This window comes from Triturus cristatus, chromosome 4_2, assembly GCF_964204655.1.
Source record: "Triturus cristatus chromosome 4_2, aTriCri1.1, whole genome shotgun sequence".
NCBI lineage: Eukaryota > Metazoa > Chordata > Amphibia > Caudata > Salamandridae > Triturus > Triturus cristatus.
Window position 1 is genome coordinate 817,955,032 of NC_140586.1, and position 20,001 is coordinate 817,975,032.

The 20,001-nt window shown below is 48.3% G+C and overlaps 1 protein-coding gene across 1 annotated transcript in view; it reads left to right on the plus strand.

Annotated features, from left to right (window-relative positions):
* Nucleotides 1–3,341: 3,341 nt before the first annotated feature.
* Nucleotides 3,342–20,001, plus strand: part of B4GALT2 (beta-1,4-galactosyltransferase 2) — an 897,966-nt gene continuing 881,306 nt past the window's right edge. Inside the window, exon 1 of the mRNA XM_085602769.1 lies at nucleotides 3,342–3,809. The gene's annotated coding sequence lies outside the window, so the exon portion shown is untranslated. The remainder of the gene's footprint in view (nucleotides 3,810–20,001) is intronic.

A 20,001-nucleotide genomic window follows, 5' to 3' on the forward strand; every position in this document is an offset into this window, starting at 1 on the left:
CTTTCAAAGGTTTAAGAGTTTCGATTCTCGGTTACGTCAGTGCTCATTGTTTCGACAGTCTCCTGGCCATGCTAAAGCAAGAGCGCCTGATAGCGTGCTCTTTCTTACGTTACTTTTTTGTGTTCACGTAAATGCTACTTGCACATTTCTAAACTGGAACGTTAGTTCTGAAATCATACGTCACGTGAGTTGGAGCTGCTCTTGTTATAGTTTTGCCGCACTTGGGCAATACTTGTGAGAGGCCTGCCTCGGAGGCGTACATCATGGTGCAGGTGCGTACAGCCTTCTTATCCCACCAGAGAGAAATGAGGGAGTTCCTTTCCCCTGCATCAAATCCAGTAGACTAAATTCTACTTCTCAGTTGCGATCTCCGCATTTGACTTGCTTGAGTTAAGTCGCTGGTAGTAACCAACATTCTTAGCAGTCTGGTAGTCTGTTTTGTGACGATTTGAAGTGAGCTGTTGGGTAGCCTGTCCATCTAACAGTAAAGTTTGCCTCTCAGTAAGAATCCTGTTTACAGTGTTTCCCAGATGGCAGTATTTAAAACAAGCATTTGCAATGCAATAGGTCTCGCAGTTACGCGAGTTTAAGCTGTTGGCATTGTAAATGACAATGCCTTTTATTTATGTTTTAATAAGCAAAACAAAAAAGGCATTGTCGTTTAGAATGCCAATAGCTCAAACTTGCGTAATTGCGAAACCTATTGCATTGCAAATGCTTGTTCTGTGACTGACTCTGATGAGTGGGGCGACACTCCTCTGCTATTACGAAGAAGCAGCACCTGGGAGGGGTCTGTAGAAAGTGTGTGAATGGGAGGGGCAGCAGTAGATAATATGTCAGCAGGAGGGGATCTGTAGAGTATATAAATGGGTGGTAATGTGTGGATAGGAGGAAGCAGCAGTAGATTATGTGTCATCAGGAAAGGGTCTGTAGAGTGTAGGAATGGGCTGTGTGAATGGGATGGGGCAGCAGTAGATAATGTGTCAGCAGTAGGGGGTCTGTGGAGTGTAGCAACTGGCAGTAATGTGTGAATGGTAGGTGAAAGCAGGAGATGATGTGTCAGCAGGAGGGGGGTCTGTAGAGTATAGGAATGGGCTGTGTGAATGGGATGGGGCAGCAGTAGATAATGTGTCAGCAGTAGGGGGTCTGTGGAGTGTAGCAACTGGCAGTAATGTGTGAATGGTAGGTGAAAGCAGGAGATGATGTGTCAGCAGGAGGGGGGTCTGTAGAGTATAGGAATGGGCTGTGTGAATGGGATGGGGCAGCAGTAGATAATGTGTCAGCAGTAGGGGGTCTGTGGAGTGTAGCAACTGGCAGTAATGTGTGAATGGTAGGTGAAAGCAGGAGATGATGTGTCAGCAGGAGGGGGGTCTGTAGAGTATAGGAATGGGCTGTGTGAATGGGATGGGGCAGCAGTAGATAATGTGTCAGCAGTAGGGGGTCTGTGGAGTGTATCAACTGGCAGTAATGTGTGAATGGTAGGTGAAAGCAGGAGATGATGTGTCAGCAGGAGGGGGGTCTGTAGAGTATAGGAATGGGCTGTGTGAATGGGATGAAGCAGCAGTAGATAATGTGTCAGCAGTAGGGGGTCTGTGGAGTGTATGAATGGGGGCAGCAGTGGATCATGTGTCAGTAGAAGGGAGTCTGTAGAGTGTATGAATGGGTGGGGGCAGCAGTACATCATGTGTCAGCAGGTGTGGTTCTGTAGAGTGTATGAATGGGTGGTAGTATGTGAATGGGAGGGGGCAGCATTATATAATATGGCAATGGGAGGGGGCAGCAGTAGATCGTCACCAATAGGGGTCTGTACAGTGTATGCATGGGAGGGGCAGCAGTAGATCATGTGTCAGCAAGAGGGGGTCTGTGGAGTGTGTGAATGGGAGGGGGCAGCAGTAGATCATGTCAGCAGGAGGAGCCTGTAGGGTATGAATGGGTGGTAATGTGTGAATGGGAGGGGCGGCAGTAGATCATGTGTGTCAGCAGGAGGGGTCTGTGGAGTGTGTGAATGGGAGGGGGCAGCAGTAGATCATGTCAGCAGGAAGGGGTCTGTAGGGTATTTTGAATGGGCGGTAATGTGTGCATGGGAGGGGGCAGCAGTAGATCATGTGTTAGCGGGAGGGGGTCTGTGGAGTGTATGAGTGGGTGGTAATGAGTGAATGGGAGGGGGCGGCAGTAGATCATGTGTTAGCAGGAGGGGGTCTGTGGAGTGTATGAATGGGTGGTAAGGTGTGAATGGGAGGGGGCGGCAGTAGATCATGTGTTAGCAGGAGGGGGTCTGTGGAGTGTATGAATGGGTGGTAAGGTGTGAATGGGAGGGGGCGAGAGTAGATCATGTGTTAGCAGGAGGGGGTCTGTGGAGTGTATGAATGGGTGGTAAGGTGTGAATGGGAGGGGGCAGCAGTAGATCATGTCAGCAGGAAGGGGTCTGTAGGGTATTTTGAATGGGCGGTAATGTGTGCATGGGAGGGGGCAGCAGTAGATCATGTGTTAGCGGGAGGGGGTCTGTGGAGTGTATGAGTGGGTGGTAATGAGTGAATGGGAGGGCGGCAGTAGATCATGTGTTAGCAGGAGGGGGTCTGTGGAGTGTATGAATGGGTGGTAATGTGTGCATGGGAGGGGGCGGCAGTAGATCATGTGTTAGCAGGAGGGGGTCTGTGGAGTGTATGAATGGGTGGTAATGTGTGAAGGGAGGGGGCGGCAGTAGATCATGTCAGCAGGAAGGGGTCTGTAGGGTATTTTGAATGGGCGGTAATGTGTGAATGGGAGGGGGCGGCAGTAGATCATGTGTTAGAAGGAGGGGGTCTGTGGAGTGTATGAATGGGTGGTAATGTGTGAATGGGAGGGGGCGGCAGTAGATCATGTCAGCAGGAAGGGGTCTGTAGGGTATTTTGAATGGGTGGTAATGTGTGAATGGGAGGGGGCAGCAGTAGATCATGTGTCAGCAGAAGGGAGTCTGTAGAGAGTATGAATGGGTGGGGCAGCAGTACATCATGTGTCAGCAGGTGTGGTTCTGTAGAGTGTATAAATGGGCGGTAGTATGTGAATGGGAGGGGGCAGCATTATATAATATGGCAATGGGAAGGGCAGCAGTAGATCGTCACCAATAGGGGTCTGTGGAGTGTATGAATGGGAGGGGGCAGCAGTAGATCATGTGTCAGCAGGGGGGTCTGTGGAGTGTATGAATGGGCGGTAATGTGTGAATGGGAGGGGGCAGCAGTAGATCATGTCAGCAGGGGGGTCCGCTGACAGTGTCTGGATGGCAGGGGCTCCCGCTCGCCTGTGATAGAGCCTGGGAGCCTCGCTGGGCAGGGAGCGGGAGGGGCGTCTGCTGACAGCGGCGCGGGAGGGGGTGTTGACAGTGATCCCAGCTGCCTCTTGCGGGGGCTGTGAGGGGAGGCACAGAGCCCTTCGCGGAGCCGCTAGTTCTGGCCGCCGCCGCTCTCCGTAGCTCGGCGGCGCTGCTCATTTTTTTCCTGCTTTATTGTTAATCGGCGCCTCTCTTCGGAGAGCCGAGCAGCGGGCACGGGAGGCAGCGGCCGCGGAGAGCGGAGGACCGGGATCGAGGGCATCACCAGCCGCACCGGGGAGGGCTGCAGCGGGCTCTGCTTCCAGGCCTCTCCCCGCCCCATCCCCGCTCCTGGACACCGGGCTCTGGCCCCGGGAACCACCTGCACCCACCGGGGGACGGGGGCAGGAGAGCCGGGCAGCCTGACCCGTCCCCCAGAGCCTGCCATGGGGGAGAGCAGCGGAACCCCCCCTGGGCCGACAGGCTTGTGACCCTCGCCCGGAGAAGTCCCTGCACGGGAGAGGTGAGTGAATGAAAGATGCGCCTCTGCCTTCTTATAACAACCGCGTACATCTCAGCCGGCAATCTTCTCTTTATAACGGATCACAGCATCCCTTGATTGTAACACCCCCTACCCCCTTACCGTTGCAGATAACCGCCCCTGCACAGCATCCCTATAACACTTCATATAGCGCACCCCTTCCTACAGCACCCATTACCTCTCCGTGTATGGCAGAACATACAGCACTACCCGCCCTACAATACCTAGCCCCTACTCGCATAATACAGGAACCTATAGCGCAAGGAAGGATTCTCCGGCATCCTCCTGCACGGGACACACTACCCTGGGTACCACAGCATCACCCGGAGCAGCAGCGCACATAAACACAGCAGCCACCTCCATCAGACCCATCACACCGACAGCACATGCCCAGCACGAAGCATCCGAGATCCGTACCCAGCTAGACCCACAGTATTACAGGGCAAGCACCACAGACACAGCGGCTTCCTCCTTGGCACCCCCTGCACAGCAGCTCAGGAGATAACCGCACCGGCATCTGTGAACAGCACGCGGACATTAGCAGATTACATATCTAAGCGCATGTCCTTGTTCGAGGAGCGCTCGGCACCAGAGCGAACACTGCAAAACACAGCATCTGTGGGCACGCGGAGGGTGCCGGAACACAAACACACACACACCACTCATACACCACTCTCTCACACGCGCGCGCACACACACCACTCCCCCACACACCACTCCCCCCTCACACACACCACTCTCTTTCACATACACACACACGCCACTCTCTCCCTCCCCCACCCCACACACACAGATGCACAGTATTAACACACCAGCTTCTCAGGGCGAGAACTGAAAGGCCGACACACCACCACGTGCCTCCGGCACCAATACAACAACGGAGCAAAGAAACACAAATATCCCATTTGACAGGAGGCACACCACCGGCAGCGGAATACCAGAGTCAATGAACACACGGGCATCTTCCTGCACAACTTGCATAGCATTGGAGCAGATAAACACCCGGCATCCTCCTTCAGTAGGCTTACAGAACCGGGGTGAAAAGAAACACCCGCCTGTCTTCCTTCACAAGCACAGCAACAGAGTAAATAAACATCTGGCATCTTCAGTGGGCTGACAGAACCGGAGTGAAAAGAAACACTCGCCCGTCTTCCTTCACAAGCACAGCAGCAGCGTAAACAAACACCTCAGCATCCTTCCATCATGCATGTCGCACCAGCACAGGTGAACAGTGCCTGATCAGATAAACACAGGGAGCCTCCTGATCGCGTGCAAAGCACGTACACAGTGCCAACGACGTGAAACACAGCAGCTTCATTACGAAGCATGTGCACAGCTCTAGAGCAAAATACCAGCTACAAGCGCATACACAGGTCTAGAGCAAACACACCAGCATCATCTGCAAGCGCATGCACAGCTCTAGAGCAAACACACCAGCATCATCTGCAAGCATGTGTACAGCTCTAGAGCAAACACACCAGCATCATCTGCAAGCACATGCACAGCTCCAGAGCAAAACACACCAGCATCATCTGCAAGCGCATGCACAGCTCTAGAGCAAAACACACCAGCGTCATCTGCAAGCGCATTCACAGCTCTAGTGCAAAACACACCAGCATCATCTGCAAGCGCATGCACAGCTCTAGATCAAAACACACCAGCTACATCTGCAAGCGCATGCACAGCTCTAGAGCAAAACACACCAGCTACATCTGCAAGCGCATGCACAGCTCTAGAGCATAACACACCAGCTACCAGCTACTTCCACAAGCATATGCACAGCTCTAGAGCAAACACACCAGCTACCAGCTACTTCCACAAACACATGCACAGCTCTAGAGCAAACACACCAGCGTCATCTGCAAGTGCATACACAGCTCTAGAGCAAACACACCAGCATCATCTGCAAGCACATGCACAGCTCTAGAGCAAAACACACCAGCTACATCTGCAAGCGCATGCACAGCTCTAGAGCAAAACACACCAGCTACATCTGCAAGCGCATGCACAGCTCTAGAGCAAAACACACCAGCTACATCTGCAAGCGCATGCACAGCTCTAGAGCAAAACACACCAGCTACATCTGCAAGCGCATGCACAGCTCTAGAGCAAAACACACCAGCTACATCTGCAAGCGCATGCACAGCTCTAGAGCAAAACACACCAGCTACATCAGCAAGCGCATGCACAGCTCTAGAGCAAAACACACCAGCTACATCTGCAAGCGCATGCACAGCTCTAGAGCAAAACACACCAGCTACATCTGCAAGCGCATGCACAGCTCTAGAGCAAAACACACCAGCTACATCTGCAAGCGCATGCACAGCTCTAGAGCAAAACACACCAGCTACATCTGCAAGCACATGCACAGCTCTAGAGCAAAACACACCAGCTACATCAGCAAGCGCATGCACAGCTCTAGAGCAAAACACACCAGCTACATCTGCAAGCGCATGCACAGCTCTAGAGCAAAACACACCAGCTACATCTGCAAGCGCATGCACAGCTCTAGAGCAAAACACACCAGCTACATCTGCAAGCACATGCACAGCTCTAGAGCAAAACACACCAGCTACATCAGCAAGCGCATGCACAGCTCTAGAGCAAAACACACCAGCTACATCTGCAAGCGCATGCACAGCTCTAGAGCAAAACACACCAGCTACATCTGCAAGCGCATGCACAGCTCTAGAGCAAAACACACCAGCTACATCTGCAAGCGCATGCACAGCTCTAGAGAATAACACACCAGCTACCAGCTACTTCCACAAGCATATGCACAGCTCTAGAGCAAACACACCAGCTACTTCCACAAACACATGCACAGCTCTAGAGCAAACACACCAGCGTCATCTGCAAGTGCATACACAGCTCTAGAGCAAACACACCAGCATCATCTGCAAGCGCATGCACAGCTCTAGAGCAAAACCTACCAGCTACTTCTACAAGCACATGCACAGCTCTAGAGCAAAGTCACCGGCATCATCTGCAAGTGCATGCCCTGCTCTAGAGCAAAACACACCAGCAATATCTGCAAGCACATGCACAGCTCTAGAGCAAAACACACCAGCTACATCTGCAAGTGCATGCACAGCTCTAGAGCAAAACACACCAGCTACATCTGCAAGCGCATGCACAGCTCTAGAGCAAACACACCAGCACTATCTGGAAGCACATGCACAGTTCTAGAGCAAAACACACCAGCAACATCTGCAAGCACGTGTACAGCTCTAGAGCAAAACATACCAGCAACATCTGCAAGCATGTGTACAGCTCTAGAGCAAACACACCAGCATTATCTGCAAGCACATGCACAGCTCTAGAGCAAACACACCAGCATTATCTGCAAGCACATGCACAGCTCTTGAGCAAAACACACCAGCAACATCTGCAAGTGTATCCACAGCTTTAGAGCAAACACACCCACTACATCTGCAAGCACGTGTACAGCTCTAGAGCAAACACACCAGCATCATCTGGAAGCACGTGTACAGCTCTAGAGCAAACACACCAGCATCATCTGGAAGCACACGCACCGCTCTAGAGCAAAACACACCAGCACCCGTATGTACAACTCTAGAAAAAATCACACCAGCAACATCTGCAAACGTATGCACAGCTCAAGAGCAAAACACAACCAACACTGTAAGCCTCCTATCCTGCAAGGACACATTGCCATCTGCCAATCAGAATATAACACAGTACACATCCTTTTCTGCTTGGAACACAGTGTCAACAGTACTTCGGAATATAACATCTTATGCATCATTTCCCACAAGAGTAGAGTGCCATCAGTCTATTAGCACATAACATTATACGCACCCTCTCATGCAAGAATGCACTACCCACAGTCCACAAAATATACCTCCCTAAACAACCTTTCCTGCACGGAACACAGTCCCAAAACTCTTTCGAACGATAAAACAATAACTATTCTTTCACAGTTTCATCAGTACATCAAAATGCAACAACCCAACCATCCTTTGCTACAAGAATAATGCACCATTTAAGGATCCAGTACATCAGAACAGAACACCATAATCCTCCTTTCCTGAAAGAACACAATTCAGGCAGCCATCAGACTGTACCACCCTAAGCATTGTTCCCTAAAACACCACCGTACCAGCACTCCATCAGACTGGACCACCCTAGGCATCTTTCCTGAAAGACCACAGTACCAGCACTCCACCGGACTGTACCACCCTAGGCATCTTTCCTGAAAGACCACAGTACCAGCACTCCACCGGACTGTACCACCCTAGGCATCTTTCCTGAAAGACCACAGTACCAGCACTCCACCGGACTGTACCACCCTAGGCATCTTTCCTGAAAGCCCACAGTACCAGCACTCCACCGGACTGTACCACCCTAAGCATTGTTCCCTAAAACACCACCGTACCAGCACTCCACCGGACTGTACCACCCTAGGCATCTTTCCTGAAAGACCACAGTACCAGCACTCCATCAATCTGTACCACCCTAGGCATCTTTCCTGAAAGACCACAGTACCAGCACTCCATTAATCTGTACCACCCTAGGCATCTTTCCTGAAAGACCCCTACCAGCACTCCACCAAACTGTACCACCGTAGGCATCTTTCCTGAAAGACCACAGTACCAGCACTCCACCGGACTGTACCACCCTAGGCATCTTTCCTGAAAGACCACAGTACCAGCACTCCATTAATCTGTACCACCATAGGCAGCTTTCCTGAAAGACCACAGTACCAGCACTCCACCAGACTGTACCACCCTAGGCATCTTTCCTGAAAGACCACAGTACCAGCACTCCATCAATCTGTACCACCCTAGGCATCTTTCCTGAAAGACCACAGTACCAGCACTCCACCAGACTGTACCACCCTAGGCATCTTTCCTGCAAGACCACAGTACCAGCACTCCATCAATCTGTACCACCCTAGGCATCTTTCCTGAAAGACCACAGTACCAGCACTCCATTAATCTGTACCACCCTAGGCATCTTTCCTGAAAGACCCCTACCAGCACTATACCAAACTGTACCACCGTAGGCATCTTTCCTGAAAGACCACAGTACCAGCACTCCACCGGACTGTACCACCCTAGGCATCTTTCCTGAAAGACCACAGTACCAGCACTCCATCAGACTGTACCACCCTAGGCATCTTTCCTGAAAGACCACAGTACCAGCACTCCACCAGACTGTACCACCCTAGGCATATTTCCTGAAAGACCACAGTACCAGCACTCCATCAATCTGTACCACCCTAGGCATCTTTCCTGAAAGACCACAGTACCAGCACTCCATCAATCTGTACCACCCTAGGCATCTTTCCTGAAAGACCACAGTACCAGCACTCCACTGGACTGTACCACCCTAGGCATCTCTCCTGAAAGACGACAGTACCAGCACTCCACCAGACTGTACCACCCTAGGCATCTTTCCTGAAAGACCACAGTACCAGCACTCCACCGGACTGTACCACCCTAGGCATCTTTCCTGAAAGACCACAGTACCAGCACTCCACCAGACTGTACCACCCTAGGCATCTCTCCTGAAAGACCACAGTACCAGCACGCCACCAGACTGTACCACCCTAGGCATCTTTCCTGAAAGACCACAGTACCAGCACTCCACTGGACTGTACCACCCTAGGCATCTCTCCTGAAAGACCACAGTACCAGCACTCCACCAGACTGTACCACCCTAGGCATCTTTCCTGAAAGACCACAGTACCAGCACTCCACCAGACTGTACCACCCTAAGCATTGTTCCCTAAAACACCACAGTACCAGCACTCCATCAGACTGTACCACCCTAGGCATCTTTCCTGAAAGACCACAGTACCAGCACTCCACCTGACTGTACCACCCTAGGCATCTTTCCTGAAAGACCACAGTACCAGCACTCCATCAATCTGTACCACCCTAGGCATCTTTCCTGAAAGACCACAGTACTAGCACTCCACCAGACTGTACCACTCTAGGCATCTTTCCTGAAAGACCACAGTACCAGCACTCCATCAATCTGTACCACCCTAGGCATCTTTCCTGAAAGACCACAGTACCAGCACTCCATTAATCTGTACCACCCTAGGCATCTTTCCTGAAAGACCCCTACCAGCACTCCACCAAACTGTACTACCCTAGGCATCTTTCCTGAAAGACCACAGTACCAGCACTCCATCAGACTGTACCACCCTAGGCATCTTTCCCGAAAGACCACAGTACCAGCACTCCATCAATCTGTACCACCCTAGGCATCTTTCCTGAAAGACCACAGTACCAGCACTCCATCAATCTGTACCACCCTAGGCATATTTCCTGAAAGACCACAGTACCAGCACTCCACTGGACTGTACCACCCTAGGCATCTTTCCTGAAAGACCACAGTACCAGCACTCCACCAGACTGTACCACCCTAGGCATCTCTCCTGAAAGACCACAGTACCAGCACTCCACCAGACTGTACCACCCTAGGCATCTTTCCTGAAAGACCACAGTACCAGCACTCCACCAGACTGTACCACCCTAAGCATTGTTCCCTAAAACACCACAGTACCAGCACTCCACCGGACTGTACCACCCTAGGCATCTTTCCTGAAAGACCACAGTACCAGCACTCCATCAGACTGTACCACCCTAGGCATCTTTCCTGAAAGACCACAGTACCAGCACTCCACCGGACTGTACCACCCTAGGCATCTTTCCTGAAAGACCACAGTACTAGCACTCCACCAGACTGTACCACTCTAGGCATCTTTCCTGAAAGACCACAGTACCAGCACTCCATCAATCTGTACCACCCTAGGCATCTTTCCTGAAAGACCACAGTACCAGCACTCCATTAATCTGTACCACCCTAGGCATCTTTCCTGAAAGACCCCTACCAGCACTCCACCAAACTGTACCACCCTAGGCATCTTTCCTGAAAGACCACAGTACCAGCACTCCATCAGACTGTACCACCCTATGCATCTTTCCTGAAAGACCACAGTACCAGCACTCCACTGGACTGTACCACCCTAGGCATCTCTCCTGAAAGACCACAGTACCAGCACTCCACCAGACTGTACCACCCTAGGCATCTTTCCTGAAAGACCACAGTACCAGCACTCCATTAATCTGTACCACCCTAGGCATCTTTCCTGAAAGACCACAGTACCAGCACTCCACCAGACTGTACCACCCTAGGCATCTTTCCTGAAAGACCACAGTACCAGCACTCCATCGGACTGTACCACCCTAGGCATCTTTCCTGAAAGACCACAGTACCAGCACTCCACCGGACTGTACCACCCTAGGCATCTTTCCTGAAAGACCACAGTACCAGCACTCCATCGGACTGTACCACCCTAGGCATCTTTCCTGAAAGACCACAGTACCAGCACTCCACCGGACTGTACCACCCTTGGCATCTTTCCTGAAAGACCACAGTACCAGCACTCCATCAATCTGTACCACCCTAGGCATCTTTCCTGAAAGACCACAGTACCAGCACTCCACCGGACTGTACCACCCTAGGCATCTTTCCTGAAAGACCACAGTACCAGCACTCCACCGGACTGTACCACCCTAGGCATCTTTCCTGAAAGACCACAGTACCAGCACTCCACCGGACTGTACCACCCTAGGCATCTTTCCTGAAAGACCACAGTACCAGCACTCCATCAATCTGTACCACCCTAGGCATCTCTCCTGAAAGACCACAGTACCAGCACTCCACCAGACTGTACCACCCTAGGCATCTTTCTTGAAAACTACAGTATTAGCACGCCATCGGGATGTACCACCCAAAGCATTGTTCACTGAAAGACCACAGTACCAGCACCGCCTCAGAATTTACCACCCTTCAATCCTGGAAGAACACCGTTTCAAGCGCCCTTCAGAATATTCCACCCTAAGCATCTTTGCCTGCATGGAACACAATTTCAGAAGTACATTCGAATGTAACACCCAAGGCATACTTTTCTGCAAACCCACAGTGCCAGCAGTACACCAGAACAAAACACCCTAAGCACCATTTCAGGCAGGAACACAGTACCAGCAGGGCATCAGAATATATCACCCGAAGAGCATTGTCTTACAAGAACAAATCACCAGCGATCCACCCGGATATACCCCCGTTAGCAGCCTCTCCTGCAGGGACTAGAGTTCAGAAGCACTCAGTATGTAACACACAGAGGATCATTTTCTGCAAACACACAGCACCAGCTACGCATCAGAACATAACACCTTAGGTCTCCGGACAAGCACGATCACAGCGCCAGCAGTACATTGGGTTATGACACTCGATGCCACCTTTCCTGCAACACCACAGTAGCAGGAGCGCATTTGTATGTGACACCACAAGTCCCCGCTCCTTCAAAACACAGTACAAGCTATATACAAGGAAATATTACTTTAAGGAACAAAGAAGCAAGACAATACACCCGGTACATAAAACGATAGCACCCCAGCATCCTTTCCCATGCGGAGTACAGGACCAACAGTACAAGCACACCAGGGTAAAACCAGCAGCAACCTTTCCTGCACGGATGCAGCGTCTGTGCATGGCGATGCAATGAGCAATAACCCTTACAGGACACACATCCGGATAACGCCGTTCAGAAACGACAAAGCATCTTACAAATGGGGCATCGGAGAGACAAATGTAGACACAGCACTGTGTGCAAAACCCACAGATGCTGCACTGGTAGCTTCTGAAAACATAGAATGAAAATCGAATGCACCACAAAAGCATTGACACAAAACATATGACATGCACTAGGCAATGCTTGTCACCAAAAAGGACAGGAGTTAAAATACTAAATGAACGAGTACCAAAGAGGGTGAGAAGAGAGCTTGCCTTTAAGTAGGAATCTAAAGCAGATTCACGTTTTTGAAGGGGAATATGTATGTCCAGTTAAATTTTTGACAATTGTTGTTGCTGTGTTATCAGTTTTTGCAGCCAATGCTTCACAAGGGCTCACAGCACCACCATAGCAGAGTCTAGGATCACAATGGTTCTCAAATGACTTTCTATCCTCACGGCCTGCTGCCATACAGAACACAGAAATCCCAGCAAGAGAAAAGTTGCCCTTTCCGAAAAATCACCTCCTGTTTAGCGTGCAGGGCTAAATCTACACAACGTGTATTCTGCACCACCCTCTCCTCCAGGCACCTTTGTGGTCAGCTGCATGCGTCTGACCTATCCACTTTTACATGACCCCCCGCCCTGGCCCACACCCTGCCCTGAGCGCCCCATTGCCTCTTACCCACCCATGCAGCAAAGGCTTCCCAGGGGGTTCTTCAGAACTTAGCAAGCCTTCGCCTGTTCTGATCCCTGTGATGGAAATAGCCCTGCAATTGTGTGCATTCATTTCCTGAGCAGTTTCAACTAACCCCATAACCGTTGGATAAACGCGGGTCCCTGATTTGTCTGTTTACAGTTTGAGCCGTCCAAAGAGACAGTAGAAATGTTGAGCATCTGCATGTTATTGTGTATGCACTTTTTAGTGGTGACCTTTGGTTACAAACAAGCACTTCCCTCCACTTTAAGGGAGCACTTTACTGTGGGCAGGATCCATGACATCCTTGAAGTGTCCTTTCCCTACATTTAAGGATCTATGACTTACTTGAAGCGTCCTGTCCCTACATTTAAGGATCCATGACGTAGTTGAAGTGTCCTATCACTACTGTAAAGGATCCATGACGTACTTGAAGTGTCCTATCACTACATGAAAGGATCCATGACGTACTTGAAGTGTCCTATCACTACATGAAAGGATCCCTGACATACTTGAAGTGTCCTATCCCTACATTTAAGGATCTATGACTTACTTGAAGTGTCCTATCACTACAGTAAAGGTTCCATGACGTACTTGAGGCGTCCTATCACTACAGTAAAGGATCCATGGCGTACTTGAGGCGTCCTATGACTACAGTAAAGGATCCATGACGTACTTGAGGCGTCCTATGACTACAGTAAAGGATCCATGACGTACTTGAGGCGTCCTATGACTACAGTAAAGGATCCATGACGTACTTGAGGCGTCCTATCACTACTGTAAAGGATCCATGACGTACTTGAAGTGTCCTATCACTACATGAAAGGATCCATGACGTACTTGAAGTGTCCTATCACTACATGAAAGGATCCCTGACATACTTGAAGTGTCCTATCCCTACATTTAAGGATCTATGACTTACTTGAAGTGTCCTATCACTACAGTAAAGGTTCCATGACGTACTTGAGGCGTCCTATCACTACAGTAAAGGATCCATGGCGTACTTGAGGCGTCCTATGACTACAGTAAAGGATCCATGACGTACTTGAGGCGTCCTATGACTACAGTAAAGGATCCATGACGTACTTGAGGCGTCCTATCACTACTGTAAAGGATCCATGACGTACTTGAAGTGTCCTATCACTACATGAAAGGATCCATGACACAAATAAAGTGCCCTATCACCACATTTAAAGATCCATGGCCTACTTGAAGTATCGTATCCCTATATGTATGGATCCATGCCACTCTTGAAGTGTCCTATCACCAGGTTTGAGAATCCATGACTTGCTTGAAATGTCCTATCACTACATTTAACGATCCATGTCATACCTGGAGTGTCCTATCACTATATGTAAGAACCCATGGCATACTTTAAGTATTCTATCACTACATTTAAAGATTTATGACATAATTGAAGTTGTCTATCACTATATTTAAGGATCCATTACCTACTTAAAGTGTCTTATCTCTACATTTATGTATCAGTGCCATAGATCAGTACACTAGATCACTTTCACTACATGTAAGTATCCATGCCTTACTTGAAATGTCTTATCACTACATGTAAGGATCCATACCTTACTTGAAATGTCTTATCACTACATGTAAGGATCCATGCCATACTTGAAATGTCTTATCACTACATGTAAGGATCCATGTCATCCCTCAAGTGTCCTATGTTACATTTAAAGATTCATGTCATATTTAAAGAGCCCAACCACTGCTTTTGACGAGCCATGTTGCTATATCCAATTGGCCAGAGTCTTCTTAGGGATAAAGTTATGATATCTATTTTGCCTTTGTAGCTTTAGAACATTTTTTTTAAACTGTATTTTATTCTATTTCATTGATGTTAATAATAAAAAGTTAATTTCTACTTTTTGCACAACTTGTTATGATTACCCTACACAGTTATATATCTGATTGTGATGAACACTTGCTGGTTTCCTACCTCATTTTAGTGGTTGCCAACTATTTATATTGTTACTTCTTCCACTCATGGGCAGATGTGTATATTCACAGCGTAAGGTTGAATAGTTTAATTGAAGATGTCATTTTACTGCGTTCTTGTTGCGCTTTTATAAAATCTTGGTTTTTAGCCTATTTCCCAAGCTGTGTTCCCTGGGTATGGGATTAAATCAATGATGACAATTGATGTTGCGTGCCGCGAGGCCTGTAGTGGTCCTTCTTCAGGTGTCTCGGTGAAGGGGACACATCTCTGGTCCTTGCATTAGCCCAGCGACTGTGGATCTCTAGTTGTGGTGCGCTCTGGGAAGGCTAGGCCTGCGGAAACCCTTCATCTGCTGGTTATTGGATGTTAATTAAACAAACAGGGGTAACCCTATGACCCAAGGAACCTGGGCTTTATCAACAAAATATGAACAATGGTTCCAAAGGGGGAAAACCAATTATTTATACTTGAGAGGAATCAAACATCACAGAACACAGCATTAGTAGAACAAAAAAGGAAATGAATCAATATTACACAATGGATTATTCACAAAAAAACCAAATAATTTATTTTTCTAGATTCATTTGAGTATGAACTCATTTATCAATTCATTTGAATTTGAACGGAGAATGGAGAAGGCTGTATATACAATAATATTGACAAAAAAGCGACGCAGTGACAAAGTGAATAGGGTGACTAAGTGTAATAGTGAAGATACAAATATTTACAATATATATAAGTGATAATCAATAAAATACACAAGCAATTTTTGCAGAGATTCGCAAAAAAACGTCCCCAGCTTGATTATGGAGAAAGGAAAAACCTTGTAAGTCACATGTCCTAATTGTTGTACTATAAAACAATTAGGACATGTGACTTACAAGGTTTTTCCTTTCTCCATAATCAAGCTGGGGACGTTTTTTTGCGAATCTCTGCAAAAATTGCTTGTGTATTTTATTGATTATCACTTATATATATTGTAAATATTTGTATCTTCACTATTACACTTAGTCACCCTATTCACTTTGTCACTGCGTCGCTTTTTTGTCAATATTATTGTATATACAGCCTTCTCCATTCTCCGTTCAAATTCAAATGAATTGATAAATGAGTTCATACTCAAATGAATCTAGAAAAATAAATTATTTGGTTTTTTTGTGAATAATCCATTGTGTAATATTGATTCATTTCCTTTTTTGTTCTACTAATGCTGTGTTCTGTGATGTTTGATTCCTCTCAAGTATAAATAATTGGTTTTCCCCCTTTGGAACCATTGTTCATATTTTGGTTATTGGATGTTGGCACAGGGAGTTGGCTCCCTGGCTCCAGAGATGGATGCCTGCTGTCTGATGCACTTTCTGTTTTCTCTTCCCTTCTACCTCTGTGCGGGTAGTCGTTGGGTGTTGCAGGGCATAGTTGGAGTTCTCTCCGCTTACGTAATGGTATCAAATTTGTCCTAGCGGCAACGGTCAATGATACTCTGAGCATTGCTACTGTGATAGAATTCAGCCCGAAAGTCTGGAGTAAAATCCAGGTTCTGTTTCTATAACAAGCTTCTGTTTAGTTAGAGAATCAGATCGAGGTGCCATTCTGCCTAAAAAACATTTTGACTTGTTTTAAGAAAAAATTGGCGGTGTGTTACAAAGTTCTCAAACTTTTCATAGATTTGGCGCTATTTTCCTTGAGCAACCCCAGGTCGGCGGTGCTGGGACTGCACCGCCTTGATGTTCCACCTTACTGAGGGCCTGACCACAACTGGCCCTTAAGAGTGCGGCCCCTGAACTTAGACTTGTTTGTGAAGGGTTCTCGGTTATAAGCGTTAGGCTGTTCATCTCATGCAGTCATTGGGCCATAAAGTTCACCCCATCTATTAAATATCGGCCGGTCGAGCCTTGTAATCTAACCAGGTGAATCCCTGGCGTTCGCCAAGACATGCAGAGTTTGGTGCAGGAAGCACCAAATTCTGCTTGTTTCTCCCCCACACGCCAGAAAAGGTGCAATTTATCACACCCAACACATTAAGTGGGATTTTATTTGGCGATAAATTCCGACTATCCCGCCAGGCCACTAGTAATCCGAAGTCATGTTGGGTATAATGTACTGTTCTCATCTTCTACCCTACTTGGTTCTGCACCCAAAGGAAACCCTCCCTAACTAGCGCCATCCATGATGTCACTGCAGGGCTGGCTCTAGGGCGGTGCGACCGGTGCGGCCGCACTGGGCGCTGACCTCAGGAGCAGCGCTGAGTGTAGCTATAACTTACGATTTAAACGCACCTGCTGCAGAGTTGCTTGTGCATCCAGCTTTCAGGCAGCAATAAAAATGCCAAGATATCTCTTGTGATTAATGTTCCTGCTAGACAGAGGATCGGAGTTTTGTCTAGTGGCAGTTTTAAGTCGCCATAAAGTAGCACAGAGGGTTAATAACCCTGCTGCAAACAGATCTGTATTTTATGTGGACTGGATCAGTAAAGCCAGCCTTTACCAGTGCTTTTAAACAAATGAAATGTATTTGAAAGGGGGGCACTTTTGCTGGGTGGTAGTGAGGGAATCCGAGGAGGAGGCCCTAAAATGAGGTGGGGGACAAAAAAGACTGTCGCACAGGGCGCCAGTAGCACTAAGGCCCGCCCTCGACGTCATTGGAGATATCACATGTTATATTACCAGTGGCATCTACGCCATGTCTTCTCTAATGTCTTGTGTTGTTGTGTGTAGTAATTTGAAGGATTTATAGATATGTAGCTTGCCCTAACTGGAGAATTTCATTCCTCTCAAGGCGAGGCATCTTAACTTTAATGTCCCTTTTGAAGGAATTTTAAAGAATTCTTTTTAGAACAGAATTTAACAAGCGAGTTTAGTGGGCAAGCATAACTTAACTTGACAAAAGCTTTTTCCCGAATGTTTCGATTTTGTATACAGCATGAATGCATACGCTTTGCCAGGTGAAGTCAGACAAGTCTAATTAATAACTGTATAGAACCATAAGTAGTCTTTGCTAGTCTTCATCATTCACACCCCATCATTAGCTGTTAGTCTTTTACTGACCCTTCCCCCTCCCCGACCTGAGAAACTCTCTCATCCTACTTGCTATCAATGAGCAGGAAAGTTTCCTCAAACAAGCATAGACAAAACCAATAAGGCAGGCATTTTTAGGCTTTGGAAATGCTTGTTTTGTTTTTTTCATGTTTTTTGCTAAACTTTATTGTTGAATAAGTTGCAGGGCCCCCCGCAATCCAAAAAATTATTGGCTTAAAGCAAAAATATTTTTGGGTCTCCAAAAACACACATTACCATAGTAGTTACTGGCACTTAAGGGAACTACTTTCTGTGTGGATGTGCTCCTTGTGAAGAGGGTGATTTGCCGTCACTCTCAGTGACTCCAGCTAAAGGGTGAAATGGGCTGACTCATTGCTCCATAGTGTATACTATAGTGGATTGAAGAAAAATGTGGATGACACAATAACAGACCAATAAATGAAGAGGGCTGACTGAAAGCCACTAGAAGTAAATATATTACACATAAAAGTTAAGTAACCTCAAAAGGATTTAGTTAATGCCAGACCTGAAAAGCATATGTAAACTCCCTAAAAAAAAAACAATACACAACCTTCACAGGTACCCCACTCAAGCTTTTGCACAGAAATGGTACACACACAAACACACCACATAGCATCTAAAATAGGGCAGTATTGTTCCACCTAGTACCCACTGGACATGGTTACTTGCTAGGCAAGTCACTTACCCATGACCATTGGGGACTAGGCACTGAGGGGGCACTTCATCCATGTTTTGTGCCAAAGATGAGACCCTGCTCCAGCAGGCACAGTGCATGGCTTCAGCACTAGGTGGTTTTGTGTTATCAATTTCCTAGTACTCCCATTCAGAATATCACTGGAAAATTAAATGGTTACTACCCTGGTAGACTATATCCTGAAAGCAGTACATACCAGTAGTAGTACAGAGACTTGATGGGGATGATGGTTGGGATTATGTTAAACTCCATTAGCTCCCCTTGCCGGCACATACCATCTTCAAAGCCAGCGGCATTATTTATAAAGCCATCACAAGCAGCGCCCCTGCTTATGTTCCAGAAGCGTTTACCGTCTCTGGTGGATCTCGGCACTCCCACAGCCTGGACACATCAGACTGCAGTCTACGAAGTGTAACTTAGAAAAAAAAAAATTCAGCAGGACTTTTTTTATGTATTCACCCAGGATCTGGAACAACATCCTTGTATCCATCCGTACTGCCCTAACTCTGCTCCAATTTAGGAAGGAGTTGAAGACTCCTCTCTATAAGGAACACTACATCACAATGCATTAATAATCCATAACCGGGAGGAGCTTAGCGCGTGATCAAGATGGCCGCGTGAGCCTAGAGCTCCCGAGACCCTCGCTCCCTCCGGCATCTATCCTGTCTATTATCCTGTACTTGATGCCCGGACTATTGGAGAGGATCTGCTGCTGAGGCGGGAACCGTTGTCCGGGTCGAAATCGCCCACCGGAGACCGAAGTTATACTGCCTGGAAGTTTGGGGCCTAATCCCCGCACGGTGCCCGGGACTTGCGTTGGCACAGTGCCCGTGCCCTAATTGAACAACAGCGGCCTGGTCGGGGAGGAGTCGTCGGAGGTGGAGGGGATTTCACTTTCACTTTCGATTTCGCCTTCCAGTCTCCAGGGCGCCCGTGACGGGGCGTGCGCGGCGCCAGCCACTGGTTGCATGCCCATTTACCCTGTACGGGCCAGGAGATTGTCTACACGGCAGATTGAGATGTCGACCAGGTCGGACGCCGAAAAGCAGAAGCCCAAGAACACCAGGCGGGGCACCTCCACCCAGACTAATACCATGGACCGCTATGCCCATCAGAGGGGGTCCCCGGGCGAATCGGGCCCGACGTCGGAAGCCTCGAAGGACGCGGCGTCCCCCTCCACAGAATTAACCCTGCAGGACATCATGGGGGCCATCGAAGGGATG